The 16040-nt window shown below is 37.9% G+C and overlaps 1 protein-coding gene across 1 annotated transcript in view; it reads left to right on the top strand.

Moving 5' to 3' along the window:
• Nucleotides 1-16040, top strand: part of IL1RAPL1 (interleukin 1 receptor accessory protein like 1) — a gene marked incomplete at both ends in the record, with an annotated part of 598003 nt that overhangs the window by 555940 nt on the left and 26023 nt on the right. The gene's annotated exons all lie outside the window — the stretch shown is intronic.

The following is a 16040-nucleotide window of genomic DNA, read 5'->3' as shown; positions in this document are numbered from 1 at the left end:
ATCCATGTAAGAACACTTACCTATTTCTCTACCATATTTTTAATGTAACCTAAATTGTAGGTTAATGACATGCAATATCAGACAGAACAGTGACCAGAACCCATTTTATATTCCACATATATTACCTTCTCTAATACAATGAATTACCTTACAAAATGTTTTCTCTGATTTGCATTTTTACTACTTTGCCTTTTTTTCATTTTACCTCTGCCTTTCTGGTACAAAGGCATCCCAAAAATTACTATGTTTACTACAAGTTAGTAGTGAAAAGAGAAATAAGTAAAAAGATATCTGGGATGTTATCAAGTTAGTAGTGAAAAGAGAAATAAGTAAAAAGATATCTGGGATGTTATAACTTAAACTGCAAAGATATTCCTAGTAGAAGAAGGAAGACTTAAAAAAAAAAAAAATTACATTTTTGGTGTGTAATGAGCATGGGAGAGATTATTCCCTTCTGCCGTGGAGGTTAAGATGCAATGCCCCCAGCCTATAAACAGTTATGTAAATGCTCAATTTGAAGCATATGAGTCATCTCAGAGCTTGCAGAGTGCTAAGCAGTTTCCTCACTGCAGAAGTCTAGCCTAGACAAGAGTGATAACAAGGGCTTTGATAAGGTTTCACTACCAATTTGTTTAGAGCCCTTTCCAGTGCCTAGCCATTCTGATTTTATTTATTCTTGTCCTAATATGTTGAAAGTAATATTGCCCTACAGATTATACTGAATTAAACTTGACACCTTTTTTATAAATGCATTAATAAATATTCTCCTTTCTTCACACTTCTTCAAGTAGCCTGCCAAAAACAAATGACCTCTTTGAGGAACAGATGAAGAAATAGTGAATGATGAGATGAGCAATCACAAATGTAACTAGCAGTGCTTGTTATCACAGTGACATTTACTGGCCTCCACCAGAAGGAGGTTCCATTGCAATTTAAATCCAATTTTCACCGAAGAAACACTGTTGTGGACCTACAGTAAGCAATGCATGCTACATTTATGACACCAATGGGATCCAGAATAAATCAGCTCTGGTACAGAAGCAGTGCAGATGATCCAATGCAGCATTTCACAGCTGTATTGCTTTCAGGATTTTAGCTATTATTTTCTGAACACTGTTTTACTGTGGGACATACTCAGGCCTACCATTCCTCCAGCTGATCCTGGAGGGTCTCTGCTGTGGAATCTCATTGACTTGCTGCCCTTGTAGTTGAATTAAACTAAACAGAGGATTAGAGGACAAATTTCTTTGAGCCCTGGTGGCAGGTAAATTGGAACAGCAAGTGGCAGTAAGTATCCCAAGTCCTACAGAACACATGCAGTAGAGCTGGAACTACACCTAGATGTCAAGGTCAGTAACTTTTGGGAAAAGATTGTTTCAGCCAGAAAAAATGGTTTTCACAGCATTTTGGTAAATCAAACCTCTTAGATTTATAAGTCAGTAAAGATAACCAAGCTTACAAAGCCCTGGTTTTGAATGCTGATAGCCTTGTGGGATATTTCCTACCTGATCAACAGAGCTGGAAGTCTGAATTTCCTGTGGGCTACCATTTTCATCTTGAAAGATGCCTTCTGTCCAACATGACCAGTGTGCCAGTGGTCTGGGAGCATCCTGAGTCTTGAGGTGGTCAGCAGGGAGGCAATCTACGAGCTACAGCCTTGAGAAGCTCAAACTGGACTTTCAAGGACTGTTTTTCCAGGCAGAAAGACATGTAAGACTTTCCAAGATCATTGATATAGAGCTTTCTAGCAGGAAAACCTTAGGATCCCCAGCCCCAAGTAATTTACTCTCCTTAAAAGAATTTTAAACTCTGGGAAAAATAGGTGGTCAAGGTCCAACTGGGTTTCCAAACTTCTTCCTGCATCACTTGAGTTCAGATTCTGCAAGCTCTGGGAGAGATCCCAGAATCTTATTTAGCAGGCCAGCCTTCTTTTGTGACTATCCTGATATAACAGCTCTGAGGTGCTGATCTATTCAAACTAAATAAACTAGCAGACAGGAAAAAAAATCAATAAAATAAAATGGCATATCTTTTTTTTTAATCAGAAATTCTGTCTCCTGGAAATCTCTGCTTTTCATACCACTGTCTAAGCCACAGAAAATTAAATCTGTTGAACCCAGTGTGTCCAGTCTATGAATTATTAATTTATGAGCAGTTGATTAATAAAACTGTAAAAATCCTATCAAAGGTGATTTTATTCCTGCATAACCTATTTAACAATTTGCCTTTGTAATTTAAAATAAACTATTGGAGCTTTTCATGTTCCCACTTAGTGACAGGGTGAGCTAGTAGCTCTGCATTTTTTGTCTTTCTTAGTGAAAATCTGTGGGTTTGCAGTTCTTTACACAAACAAGAGCTCATCTGCAATATCTCCTTTGGCACCAAGATAAGTTTTTATTCATAAAAGTGACATTTGAGTAACTAACAGCTTTTTAATAGAAATACCTCTACAATGAATATAGAAAGCATATTTTTTCCCTCTAAGTCTTCATTTATGCAGAAAATGTCATGTCAACCTTTTTCTTTTGCCTTTTCGACAAATGCTCTTTTCAAACTTAAATTTCATATTCATTCTAATATGTAACATGTGCTAATCATATTAGGAATGATTCATTTTATTCAGAATGGCAAACTGTTGCTCTTAGCTAGTTCTTATTAGTAATGCCACTCCTAAACTTACAGCAGTAGTATCTTTCTCAAGGATGGAGTGACTGCTCACAGCCAGTTCTCCCACATGTGTTCTGCAGTGTTTTATTTTGTTGACTTTGTTATTTTTCATTATCACATCTCACATTAATTTTATAATATTTAATGATCTCATGTTAAAGACCTGGCAGGTTCTAACCTTCCTAATTTTATGTGTGAAGACAGAGGTGTAAGATGAATTCAAATGTTGGCAGGGTTCAGGCAGCCTCTTGCCTGCCCTGGGTGCTGGAGATCAATGCCTGAAATTGTCTCCAGGCAGGGAGGTATTGGAGATTGCAGAACTCTTAGGATGGGGAGGAGGGACGGGATGAGACAGGTGGCTGTGGGAGCAGGACAACAGGTGTGATGAGGCCTTTGCTTTGAGGAGGAACAGCAATACCCTCCTCTTTCAGCTCAGTCTTTTTTGGAACCTGGTTTTGGGCTATTGCACTGTCACTGTAGCCCATCTCTGAGAGGTACCTTATCACCATCATCCAGCTTTCCATGTACATGCTCTCAGTGAGGTCAGGTCCTAACCTCAAAAGCAATCTTTTTCTGCTTCACAGCTACTCCTTCCGCACAATACTGACCTAAACATTCAAGATGGAAATAGCTTTTACAAGAATTCCCTATTGCAGTATAAGGGGAAAGAAATGAGCAGGACATGAAAAGTTATTGCTGTTCCTGTTGAATTAGCTTTTTCCTCACGCTCACCAGGACAGGTATTGGCTTTAGAGACTGGCTGAAATGAAATAGAAAAGATAAAGGACAAACAGCCTTTGTCATCCTATTACCTGCCTTTGACACCAAGGAAGTGCTGCCTGCCATCTCAGTCTTGAAAAAAAATCCTCACTACATCTTTAAATGATCACCTAAAACAGGAGCAATTTTGCCTCTTTTCCCTCTGCCTTTTATAATTTTCCTCTGTTTTTTCATGCCTTTTAAATGAGCTCATTATTTAACAGTTGAGCTTAAGAATCTCATGTTACAAAGTGTTTTAGGACTACAATTTGTGTAAAGTATGGTTTAACATACTTGCTATCCAAAATCTAATGCATTAAAAAAAAAAAAAAAATCCTAAACAGCTCTCTCCAAAGCTGAGCTTTATCTATCTTTGATTATATGGAGAGGTGGAGAAAATAAATGATGACAAGTTGGAAGCAAAGCACTCAATTGGATAAGATCACTTAACTTCTTCTTATACCAATACATTTACATATTTTAAAGTTTCATATAAATGCATGGTTTTTTAAAAAAGCACAACTTCCATCAGAAGGCCTATTTTTTGGTGTGTGTGTGTGTTTTTTTTTTTTTTTTTTTTTTTTTTTTTCTTATTTTTTCTTTTTGTATCCCAGTGCTAATGAAGTTTGTTCCTGGTCCTATTTTATATGCACATCCTGTTAGAACAGACAGACTAACTGCTCACAAAGGACAGATATACAACCTTGCTTTTTTATTATTTGCATTGCTGTAGTTAAAGTCTGTTAAAATTTTCATGTTAAAATTAAGATTGTTTTCAGGGACTGTGACACTCATACCTAGATATTTGCTTCTCATGCTATTGAATGGTACAGGTAGAGGATGTTGAGGCAGTAGATCTTTGCTCTGATGCAGTATGTTTTCTTTCCACTTTTTGTGTTTGTAGATCAATGATCCTAAATTACCATTACAGTGTTTTAAAGTGATTTTTTGGCCTCACTATTCTCACCTCAGATGATCTGTAAGACTTCCTTTAAGGAGGGATTTAAACTCCATTGGAAGTGTACACTATACATATACAGGGAACTTGACGGATATGTGATCATGCAATACTTAATGCTTAAGGTCATCCATTTTGGACTGTTTCATGAATAATACTCATTTTCATGTCTGCATTTATGACACATTTTTAAAGGGATGGATGCCATTTCGATGGCGGAGTGAAAGTAAACACTGTACTAAGCACTTTGTAAAAATCCATCAACGTCGTACTATCAGTAAGTTTACAGTAGTTTGTAACAGCATTTGCAAATAATTGCATTGATGGTAATCAAAACTTGTAGGTGCAGTGATATTCTTTAGAGCTGGTGACGGGCTATGGACTGCAAGGGTTAACACTCCCTCTTCTTCTTCCCCAGACTTGGACTAAATTTCTAGCCCTGAGCTACAAGTGCAAATGGGTTTTGAGAAGTTACTCTGGTCCCTTGTGGCCAGTTGTCCCCATTAAAAAGCCATCATGATGCTTGGGGTGACTGGCAGCCTCAGCTCTGGGGGGACAGGGGACTGGGTGAGTGGTGGCACACACACCTCTGCAGTTACACACACCAGCCTGCCACCTCTCTCCTTGGACAGTTTGTATCATAAATATTGTATAATGAATATTTGTCTCTGTTCCTGTAACCAGCAGCTGTCATACATTATATTTCTATTGTCACTCAAACCCTGCTTTTAGTCCATGCTTTGAGAGCTCCATAAACTGTTAAAAACACAACCTTGTAGACAGTGTTCCATGTTCCCAGGGCTTGAATGCAACAAGGTGAAATTTTTCCTTCATTTTCTTCTACTCTTTAGAAATGCCATAACTCCAATGCATCTCAGAACATTTCTAAAATATAAAAATTAAAAATAAAAAAAAAACCCAAAACAAAAAAAACACACATAAAACCAAACAAACCAACAAAAAATCCACCCAAATATCAACAACAAAAGCAAATACAAAACCAGAAAAACACACAAAACACAAACAAACAAAGAAAAAAAATAAAAAAGGGGAAAACCAAAAACAACCAAAACAAAAAGTATAACAAGATAACAAGGTGAAATTACAGCATGGGTGGGCATGCAGAATGAGGAGGGTGGATTGCATAGATTGTTCAGGAAATTGACAATTGTATAAGTAAAGAGGATTAATATCCTGCTTGCTGACCTCAAGCATTTGGCTTCAGACACAGGAGCCCTAAATCTCTCAGAGGTTTTGCTGGCAGGACCCTGTGCTGTGCAACCATGGAAATTGCAACTAAAGGAGAATGAAGATGGGCTAGAGAAACGAGGCCCACATGGCTGCTGCTAGAAGAGAAAACATTTCAGCCTTGCTGCTGTTCAAACTTTCCACTATCAAAGAGCATCCTCTTCACAAAAATATACAAGAAACCAAAATAATTTGATGACTCATTGTTCTTGAGAAGGAAGCTGTTTTGGGAGAATCACATTTTATAATGCCCAGGACTGCACGTACTCCAAAGACAGATGGGGACATGAGACTCTGCTTTTTCCTAGAGTACCTCCAGTCTGGCCAGGTCATTTTCCCATTAAAGGGCAACAGCCAACATGAAGACAGCCCTTGATCAAGTGTTATTTAGGAGTACAAGAAACTCTCCCTCTCTGTCCTGTGAGATACAGGAATAGCTACTCTTTGCAGAGGGGAATGAAATTCACTGGTCTTCACCCACATCAAAACCAGAGTGAGATGAGAGGTTGGGAGCAGCGGGCAGCTCTGCCATAGAGGAGGAGCTCTGCCATAGAGGTGGAGCTCTCCTACAGAGTGAGGATCTGGAGGGTGGAGCTGTGTGGCGCAGGAATGTGTGGCAGGAATCTTGCCTTTGGTCAGACACATATTTTTCCCTGTGGGAATTCTCCTTGTAACTCAGGTCCTCTGCTCCACAGGTCAGAAGGCAAGGTACAGCCTCAGGAATTCATGCTTGCTCCCATTTATAAACTTCTTTCCTTTAAAGTCAGATAGCACATATGCAGTGCTAGATGGTTTTTTTTATTCCATTCATTTTATTCCACTGGTGAAGGCAGCTGCCTTTACCAAGCATTGTCTATCAATCTGCAATTTATTGAGATATAACCTAAAAAATGCCTGCTTGCCTTTCACATGGAAAGGAGGCCAATCAATAGCACTGGATTATTCCAGCATGTGTATGGTCCAAGAGTATAACACATTTGTCACTGAGAAGCAAATGGGTTTCTCCATTTGCATCTTTGTGAACCAGAAGGGTTTGTTTTAATGGATTTTGTTTCATTTTTTTCCTTAGGAAAGCACTTATTAACTAAAAGTTAATTTCTTAACACATGTAAGAGAAATAGAAAGACTACATAATGTAATGACTATCATGTAAAAGCAGAAAGCCTAGTGCTCTTAGGAACAGCATGCATTTCCATTTTTATGTAGTAGAAACATTTGATGGGCTAGGATTTTAAAATTACGTAAACAGATACTAGTTCATATGATACTTAATTAAATGGCAAATTGTTCCTAAGGTTATGCTAAGAATTAGTATATTCTCTGTCCATTGCATTGCACATGCTTGATTTAAAGTAGAAGCACATTTAAAATATATCTACATATATCTCACTCTTTTTCATTCTTTTGTTCAAGTGGAAAAACCCAATATGAATAAACATAAAATTCCTTTCTACCATCAGAGGCTTTATTGCAGTAAACTGAAAGTTGGTGCTGATTTTATTTATCTGTTTTCTTAGTACTCAGTAGGTTCATTTCATCAGAGCTTCAATTTGCAGTGGTTCTTAATGGCTTTCCTGGTGAAAATTGGAACAGAGTAGTGGTGTCACATATTTTAGAACCAAATGGAAGTATTTTGATTTACATAATAGATGTGGTTTATTTCAGTTGGATTTATCCTGTTGTGCCACACTGCTTCATGGGAGTGGTAGTTTTCCCTATTCAGATATTTGCCAAACTAGTCTGGGCCTTTTCCAAATGACATTTTCCATCATAAGATCTGATCTGACAGAACAGATTAGTTCATGAAAATCTTGGAACTGGTGATGTTTGCTGTGTGTGCTGAAGAGAAAGATCATCAGAGGAAAATAAACTGTTTATTTGTTGTTCATAAGTTGGAGTCCCAGTTTCCTTAATACAAACCCAGGTGCAGGTGACACTGTGCATTCTGCTTTCAAAGGCTGTAATTTATTTTTAAGAATCTTTTGTATGCAGCCCATCTCTACAGAATTTTTCAGAATACCTCCTTACCCAAATAATTCTCTGCAGCCTACTCAGGCCATGGTAGACTTATTTATGAAGAAAATGCAAAGAGAGGAAAAGAATAGCCAGGTTGGCCAATGGGAAATAAACCCACAATTTATTATTTAGTATATATGTGTGACTCCAAAGTTGAGAATTTGATGTATGCACGCAAAGTACCTAATGATGATACAAACACTGCAGTCCCTCTCTCCAAAGCAGTTAAAGAGAAACTATTATAAGACATTCCAGTAAAACACATTTTCTAATTGTTTGTTAATTTCTGTTTCCAAAGACATCAACTGTATGAACATTTAGGAGCTGAAAGAGCCACAAGAAGTGGAATTTGTATTTAACCTGAATTGATAAGCCTGTTTCTTAAGATTATTGATACTTACATTTAAGTATGATCTGACATATTAAGTTGTTGGCAAAATTTGGGAAAATAAATAAGTTATTTATCATTATCTAGAATCCAGAACATCATCTGCTATCCTTTCTACAGAACATATTGTGCAGCACACCTGAGAGGGAGGCTGGGAGAAGGTACTGGTTGTGATGATTGATGAGCAGAGTTTTTGACATGGGCTAGCACCCACAAGAGACCAAAGCAAACCCACTATAATCTGTTGCGAAAGAAGAAGAAAACAGAATTTATAAAAAAACCTCCACAGCAATACATTTGAATTCTTTTGTCTGCTGGAACAACACTCTTCAGGTTCTAAAAAAAAAAGGCAATTATATCTACAGTTGTCACAAGCAAAATAAAGTGGAAAGGGATCGGCTCTGTTGTCTGTTATTCAAGTATTTCCTCAGCAAAAATGTCCAGCAACAGCTGTGCTCTGACAGAGAGCCCCTGAAGTCTCTCTTTGAGCCTGCTGCTGCTTTACCTCTGGATTCTGTTTGGGATGGAGAAACATGTAGTGAAAATTGTAATGGCTTGAAACTGTCTTTCCTAACTAGCAGAGAAATTATTCTGTATTTGTAGTTTCTTGAGACCCAGAGTCACCTACAGAACTCCAGGAGCTTATAAGTCCTATTGCATTTCTTACTAGTAAATATTATTTACCAGAGGGACATGCATTGATTTTTTTATTATTATTATTATTTTTTATTATTATTATTATTTTTTATTTTTTTATTTTTTTCTGATATAAACTCTCCAAGATGTGAAGGTCTTAAGCAGGAAACCCTCTCTGTTTTTCTAGGAGTTTTCCAAAATATAACTCAGAGCAGGACTTCACAAAGCTAAAGGCACAAGGCCTTTCTGGAGGTCAGTGATTGTGGAGGGGCACTGGCAGCCCCAGGTGTGGGACTTGGGGACTCTTCTCAGGCACAGGAAGATCCCATACACTCCCTTCTGGGAGCCCTTCTGGACTCCTTTGTGCATTGGGAACTTTGGGCTGCCAGCTAAGGTTGGTTAATTTACCATGTAACATCATTAAAATGAAAAAAACACCACACCACAATAATCAAAGGCAGTGTGGTTTAAAGAGAACCCAGAAACAAAGCACTTAACAATATTAAGCTGTGCATGGTATGGATAGACTTAAAGCTCCCAAGATACAAGTCTGTAAGAGGTAACAAACATGTAAAATTTGACATTTAGAGCTGCCTTTTTCTCTTTTTATTCAATTAGAGATATTTTGTTACCTAGGATATTTTTTTGTGACTTATATTTAAAAACAACTAAGCTTTTAAAAACCAGATTATCCTTTGATCTCACAGAGAAGGCACAGTAAAAAAGTGTTTATAAATGCATTTGCTGAAAAAAACCCAGAAAATATGAGCTTCTACAGTAAAAGTTAAGTCAAATTTGAAAAACAATTGCAGTGGCTTTCCTTTTCTTTAGCAATACTTGCTTTATGCATGTGATAGTTGTCTCCCACTCCAGCCTTTACTTCTGAAGAGGAAGGAGTGAAAAATACTCGCTGAACAGCTAATTTATCAGCCTGACATTACCATCTATCAAGAGGAGAGGCCTGCTGTTAGGAAAATCAAGATTATTGGTTCAGGGCTTTTGTTACCTCTTGTGAAATGAGGGCAAGTTTGACAATCTATGCACCTGAGAGATGTTCTGGACATTTTGAGTCCCAAGTCCCATATATCGCTTTATTTTCTGCAGTCTGCTCTGGTGGTTGGTGTCTTCATTGACTCTCTGACAGTCCAGGGCTGCTAAAGAGCCCATTGAAAGCAGAAAGGATTTGGAGTTCTTTTCCTTCACAAGCTACGAAGAAGCCCTCCACAAAATTTTTATACTCATAAGTTGATCTTAGATCTCACTATATATTGTTAGAGTTCAGCACCCTATGAAGTGTTGCAGATTCCAATATCTTAGGGCTGATAGCAGGAACATATCACCAGGAACATACAGACACCTCCTTTAGGGGTCCTGCTGTTGAGCTGTAATTCAGCAGATGGAAGCCCTGGAAGGCAAAGGGCTTTTCATACGGTAATGGGTAACCCTGAAGAGGTGAAGGAGTTCAGCTCCATAGTTAACAGGACTATCTGCTTTGTGAAAAAAAAAAAAAAAACAACAAAGAAAAATCTAATGAACAAGAATTAGGCTTTTATTTTTTTTCCTTTCCAGTTAAAAAAAAAATTAGAAATTGAAGGAAGGGATTTGTTTAATCTCTCCACTAAATAGTGATATTTACAAATTCTGTCAAAGTTCAAAAACTGCAATCTCTCTCTGGTCTTGTTGAGAACCTTCTACTGATTTTTTTTTTATTGTGGAGGAATGGTAGTGTTTAAATTTACACCATTGTGGCCTGAAGGACATACTAAAAATGTGATTTAGATGCCAATGCAATCAAAATTCCACTCTACAGCACAGCAAAATATGGACAGGCCTATTAATGAAGAAATATAGCTGTGTAATCACATTCAGCTCTTTGTATGATGCTTGCATGATAAGACTTAGTGGAATGATTATGTCCAACACTCTCAAACTTACATCTACTGAATTCAAAGTACAGGGCATTTGCACATTGGATCTTCACAATTGTATGGATGCAAGACCTTTTGCCAAAAACTTGAAAAAAATACTACTCAGTGATGAGATTAGAATTTTGCAACTCCCAGGTTGCAGTTATAATTCAGAAAATAATATTTGGTTTTGCTTGGGGTTTTTTTGGTTTTTTTTCTTTTTTTTTTTTTTTTTAATTTTTCATAACTCACTATATGAAACATGCAGCAGGACATTTACATTATATTAAGGGAGTACAAGATAACACAAAGAAATCATACGTATGTAACTGGAGGGCAGAGAGCAGGTGGTGCTTTGCGCATTCAAGGAAGGAATCCAGAGAAGTCTCTGCAGTTCACCCTCTTCTAAGAGGATCTTTACAAATCAAGTGTAGATGATCATAGGATCAAGTCACACAGCTGGAAACTATGTGATACCTCTTTTTTTTTTTTTTTTTTTTTTTTTTTCCTTAATCACATTTGCATGAAGGCTTTCAAATACTGTTGAACTGTTTTAGGACACATGACTTTTCTGAAAATGAGAGCACCTTCTACTTACCTGCTCACTGGCCTTGTCAGATGACATTGGCAAAACAAGTGGGGTCATTGACTTGTTTCTGTCAATGCTGATCTGCACACCTAGGGAGTTACCAGCTTTCACAGCCCTCCACTTGAAAGACTGATATTTTGGCAGTATATTTTTGCTCAGATGTGAATGGAAAGAATAATATTTAATTCCTGTGTGGGAGATTTTGATTGCATCTGTCTTGACCTTTTATAATTTCATTTTGAGATGCTAACATTACAAAAAAATGGCATATTTGTAAGTGTGTAGGTATTGCCTAGGTTTTTCCTGTACATAAGTTGTATAAATGGCTTACATTGCATGGTTAAAGGAAGTCCCACATTTCAGTGAACTTAACATTTTCAGTCTTTGGCCCTCAATATTGCTAGATGTTAAGCAGGACTCTCAAACCCTTCCAAAATATGCCTTTGAGAAATCTTCCAAAAAGGGGTTGCAGAGAACTTCTCATTTTTATCGTTGCTGCCAACAAAAAATTCTTGCCTGTCACGGAAGAATCTGTCAAATCAAAGGTGAGGGAGATGCTCTCGTGCTGTGTAGTAACTTGGACAAGTAACAGTGCAAGTGGAATCTCAGCTGACCATACAGGATGGCATTTCAGCAATCACAACACAGTCACTATTTTCTAATTACAACTCGCACGTTCTTAGCAAGCTGATGTTTTTAATGAGAAGTTATTCACTAGGAATTTACTTTTATTTTTTAAATAATGTTCGGAGGTTAGACAGTGCCCTCTGCTGGGCATAGGCTCCTATAGCAGCAGTTTGTAAAGCGCCCCAAATGTTGACAATTCGTGAAATTGAACACAAAATTTGTCTTGTTCTGCTCAAGATATTTGCTGGTTTCAAGGAAGAACATCTTTTTGTGGTCCCTTCTTGCATTCTGCTGTACTTGGAAGCGTACTGTGTAACAAAAACTCAGTGTGGATGGCACAGAGCTTTTGACTAATTAAATTTGATCCCACTTGGCTTGAGCTGACAGTGTGACTTTATCACAGTGAGAAGCAGGAACATGTAGGGCTATAGATTGCAATTTTTACAAAAATAAACTCAGACTGTAAGAGCATATTCATCAGGGAAAAAAAGGGTGAGGGAGAAAAATGCAGTTGAATTTACTGCTTATATGTTCTCTTGCATGTCTTTATTGCATTATTACACAGTTTAAAAAATTATGATTATACTGAGAAGTCAAAGGTGTTATTTTTCTCTTTACCTTTCTTTATTGTAATTTTTCTGTTTGTTGTTTTGAGGGGATGCCAATAAAAATAGCAACACTGTTTCACTTAATTATTCTGTTCTGATCTCTTTGGATTTTTCCAGGGTCCATTAAAAAATTCAAAAGAAAGCAAAAAACACAGCAAACAAATGCAAACCAAAACAAAGCATTTTACCCAGGATGTAACTTGAATTTACATATTATGGGAAAGGGGACAGAAATAGATGAATTTCCCTAGTAATTTAATTGAAAACATTTAGTAAATTTAAAATGTGAAATTAAATCCTTCAAAAAAAAAAAAAAAAAACCTATAAAGCTGTAGTAATCCAGCATTTACAGAAACATTTACACTGATGGCATAGAAAGCATTATATATCCTTTCATGAAACTTCTATGACTTTCAGATCTCTTCTCTAGTTTTTCTTGGTACAGAAAACACATGGAGAGAAACAGTTCCCTAAGGTTAACTGTGAGGGATTCCTATTAATTGATTGACAGGTTGTTCATACCTTAGCTTAAAGATGAAGCAAAGCAGCTCTTATGTTTATTATATATTACAAGTTTTCTACAGATCTGTAGACTTTTAAAAATAGATTGTCCATGCAGAGCAGCTGCTTGGTGCCAAAACAGAGATTTTCTGTCCGCTCATTTCAAAGGTGAACTTGCAGGGGAAAATGCAGCCTCTCCTACAGCCCCAGCCCCTCCTGCAGCACACACTCACTCACTCTCATGACAGCAGCTCTGGAGTAGAGATCAAGATGTGCTCTCAAAATACTCTGTCCATTCACAGCATTGCCCTGCAGCCAGCCTTTATTTACATGTGCCTGCAGCTGGAATCCTCTTTGCTCCACCAAGGGAGCTCCGTGCCCTCTGCAAGGAGCTGTGAGCCCTGGAGTAACAGACCCCCTTATTAATGGTCACAGTTGGTCATTAGCTGATCACTGAATCTTCCTTGATGGCCAGCTAATGAACATCCCACTGGCTTATTGTGAAGATTGGTCAAGATAGACAGTACAGGTAATTTATAGCTGAAGCCCCAGCATGCTAATGGCCTTCCCTGAGTAACTGCAATCAACACAGCAGTACTAAGTGGCATTACATTCTTCCTCATTTATTTCTCAGTTGCAACTATTTCATGTTGAATGGAAACGTCAGATTCTATGCTTAAAGATACGTTTGTGCGTTTTATTTAGGGGGAAAACTTCCTTAAGAATTTAATGAAGAAAAAAGCCTTATTCTTAAAAACTTTTTTGACAATTTTTGCACTTATCAGAAGATGTTTGTTTTTTAAAAACAAATCTATGCTCATAATATTCATCTATAAAAGGCTCAGAATCCCACTCAGAGCAAAAATCATCTCTCAGGGGTACCTGTTAGCTGCTGGAGCCTGGAGAGCTTTGATGGTTCAGCACCTGTGGTGTCTAATCTCTGTGAATCATGGATAAATTGGCCAGAAGTTACAGTCTCTAGCTGTGATCTTGCCAGCTCTTAAAAGCTATAAAGTTTCAACCAAGCCTTGGCTTGGTAGGAAAGCTCTGGAAAAAGCCCAAGAAATGGCAGTGATGCATTAGGCAGCACTCTTCTCTCTGAGTCTGGTAGATATTGCCAGAGGGGTTGTCCAATTATCACAGAAGCCTGCTTTGGCTTTAGATGTGCAGGTACCTTCTCCCATTTCAAGAGTGCACAGATTCCACTGTGGCCAAGACATTCATAATACTTTAGGGTTTTATATTTTCATTTTCACAAATTCAAGTTTTATAATTATGATGCAAAACCAAAACAAAAGCAAATCCCAAAATCAAAACCAAACAACCCCCACCCTCCACTTGGTATATAACTGTAATGCAACTGCTATAGGAAACTGGGTTTGCATTTGTCATGTTAGGGCAAATTTGGGAGGAAACTTCTGATTGGGGTCCCTATAGAAAGCAAAATTCAAACAGCTCCTCCCCCAGCTGGTTCAGGAAAAGATTTCCTTGGAGAAAAGTGAAAAAAAAAAACAAAACCAAGACGGTTTGTTTAACAAGCAAAGTATTCACAAGCATAGAAAAAAGAATAATATTAAACAATAAAACCTCTCACTGTTCTGAAGAGATGGCAAATTCAGAAAGTCTTTGTAATGGGGTGTGGCTCAGCTTCCTCAGTCTCTTATCAGTCCCTCCTGCACTGGAAAATGCCACGTCCCAGCCCTGCTGGGCCACAGGTGTGAACTCCAGGTATTTTTATGAGTTTTCAGCTCAGAGCAGGGCTGATAAGTTCCAAGAAAAAGAAAAGCCACAGTCCAGAGAACTTCTCTGCCTCAGCTAGATAAAAAAAAAACTACCTAAAAGCAAAAGAGGGCTCTCCCTGCTTTCTGTGCTGCAGACAGCGCAGTCTGTGAGAGACAATGCAGGGCAGCAAGTGCAGTGTCTGCAAACAAACCCCGCACTCCTTCTCCCTGCTTTGCTCTCAGAACCAGCCTTAAAGGTGCAGAACTTCATATCCAGCATAAACAGAACACACAATTGGGGATACAAGCAGCATAAAGTCAACCCAGGACAGCATGGCAAGGAACCAAGACATTTATCATGTTCTATTACAAGTTTTCATGAACTTGACCCACATTAAGTGGTGTCCCCTTGCTCATCTCATTCCTTGCAAATGGCTTCAAGACTTCAAAAAATCTTTCCCCCAGTGATTCCAAATTGCAGTTCTTGAGCCGTGAAGAGATGGAGAAATTGAGTTTCCACTGAGGTGTCCTGACCATTGCGCCCTGGGGTGGGAAAAGAGGAGCTATGTTTGTCTTTAGAAAGAGAGTTTTTGCCCTCTCACTGAAGATACTCATCTTACATTTGGCAACTTTGCTCTTGAATATGTGAGATTATTAAAATTTCTCATTATTCAGAGATTCCATTTCATACTTTTTTGATTATGAATGAGACCCTTCTCTCCATCCCAGTTTCAATCCTGTCTCCTTAGCTGACATTGTTTGCAAAACGTATGGTAGCAACCAAACCTTCTGGAAATTGCTAAAGGGAAACGAGTTCCTATAGTTCCAAAACAGATTGTGAAAGTAGCAGAGATGGTACTTGCCTTGAGGTTGCACATCTGGAACACAAACATTTGATTCCATACCTTTCATGGCATGGATGTGAGAGTTCAAGCCAGACAGGAGTCATTTGTAAGACATTTATTTCATAATTGTCTTCTTGCTACACAGAATCCTGCATTTGTTTTCTGCTGAAAAGTAAATATGCTATTCGAATATTAATATTGTATGTTGTAGAAGGACCAGGTCCTGACCCAAAACAGTATATTCTTGAGGAAATCAATTGAACCCAGATGGACTTATGGAATCTTGGTACAGATGAAGTAGTGCTAACAATTCTTTTTTCTTATTTTTTGTCCAGGAGCTCTGCTCAGACAGATTTTCAGTCTGAAAATCAAAAACTGAAAGTGTCAGTAAAATAAGAATTTGGCCTCAGCAGCAGTATGAACTCCATGGAAATACTCTCTTCAGGGGAGAAAAGACTGCTTCTTAAATCCCAACACTTCCTTAAGTTACTGTGTAATTATCCCCTAAAGGAATGCTCATGGCAGTTTAGAAGAGTTGGTGCATGTTGAGACAAATCTCTGCAGCAGTGA

The sequence above is a fragment of the Zosterops lateralis genome, assembly GCF_965231275.1.
Source record: "Zosterops lateralis genome assembly, chromosome: 2".
NCBI classification, from domain to species: domain Eukaryota; kingdom Metazoa; phylum Chordata; class Aves; order Passeriformes; family Zosteropidae; genus Zosterops; species Zosterops lateralis.
This window is presented reverse-complemented; position numbering and strand designations above follow the sequence as displayed.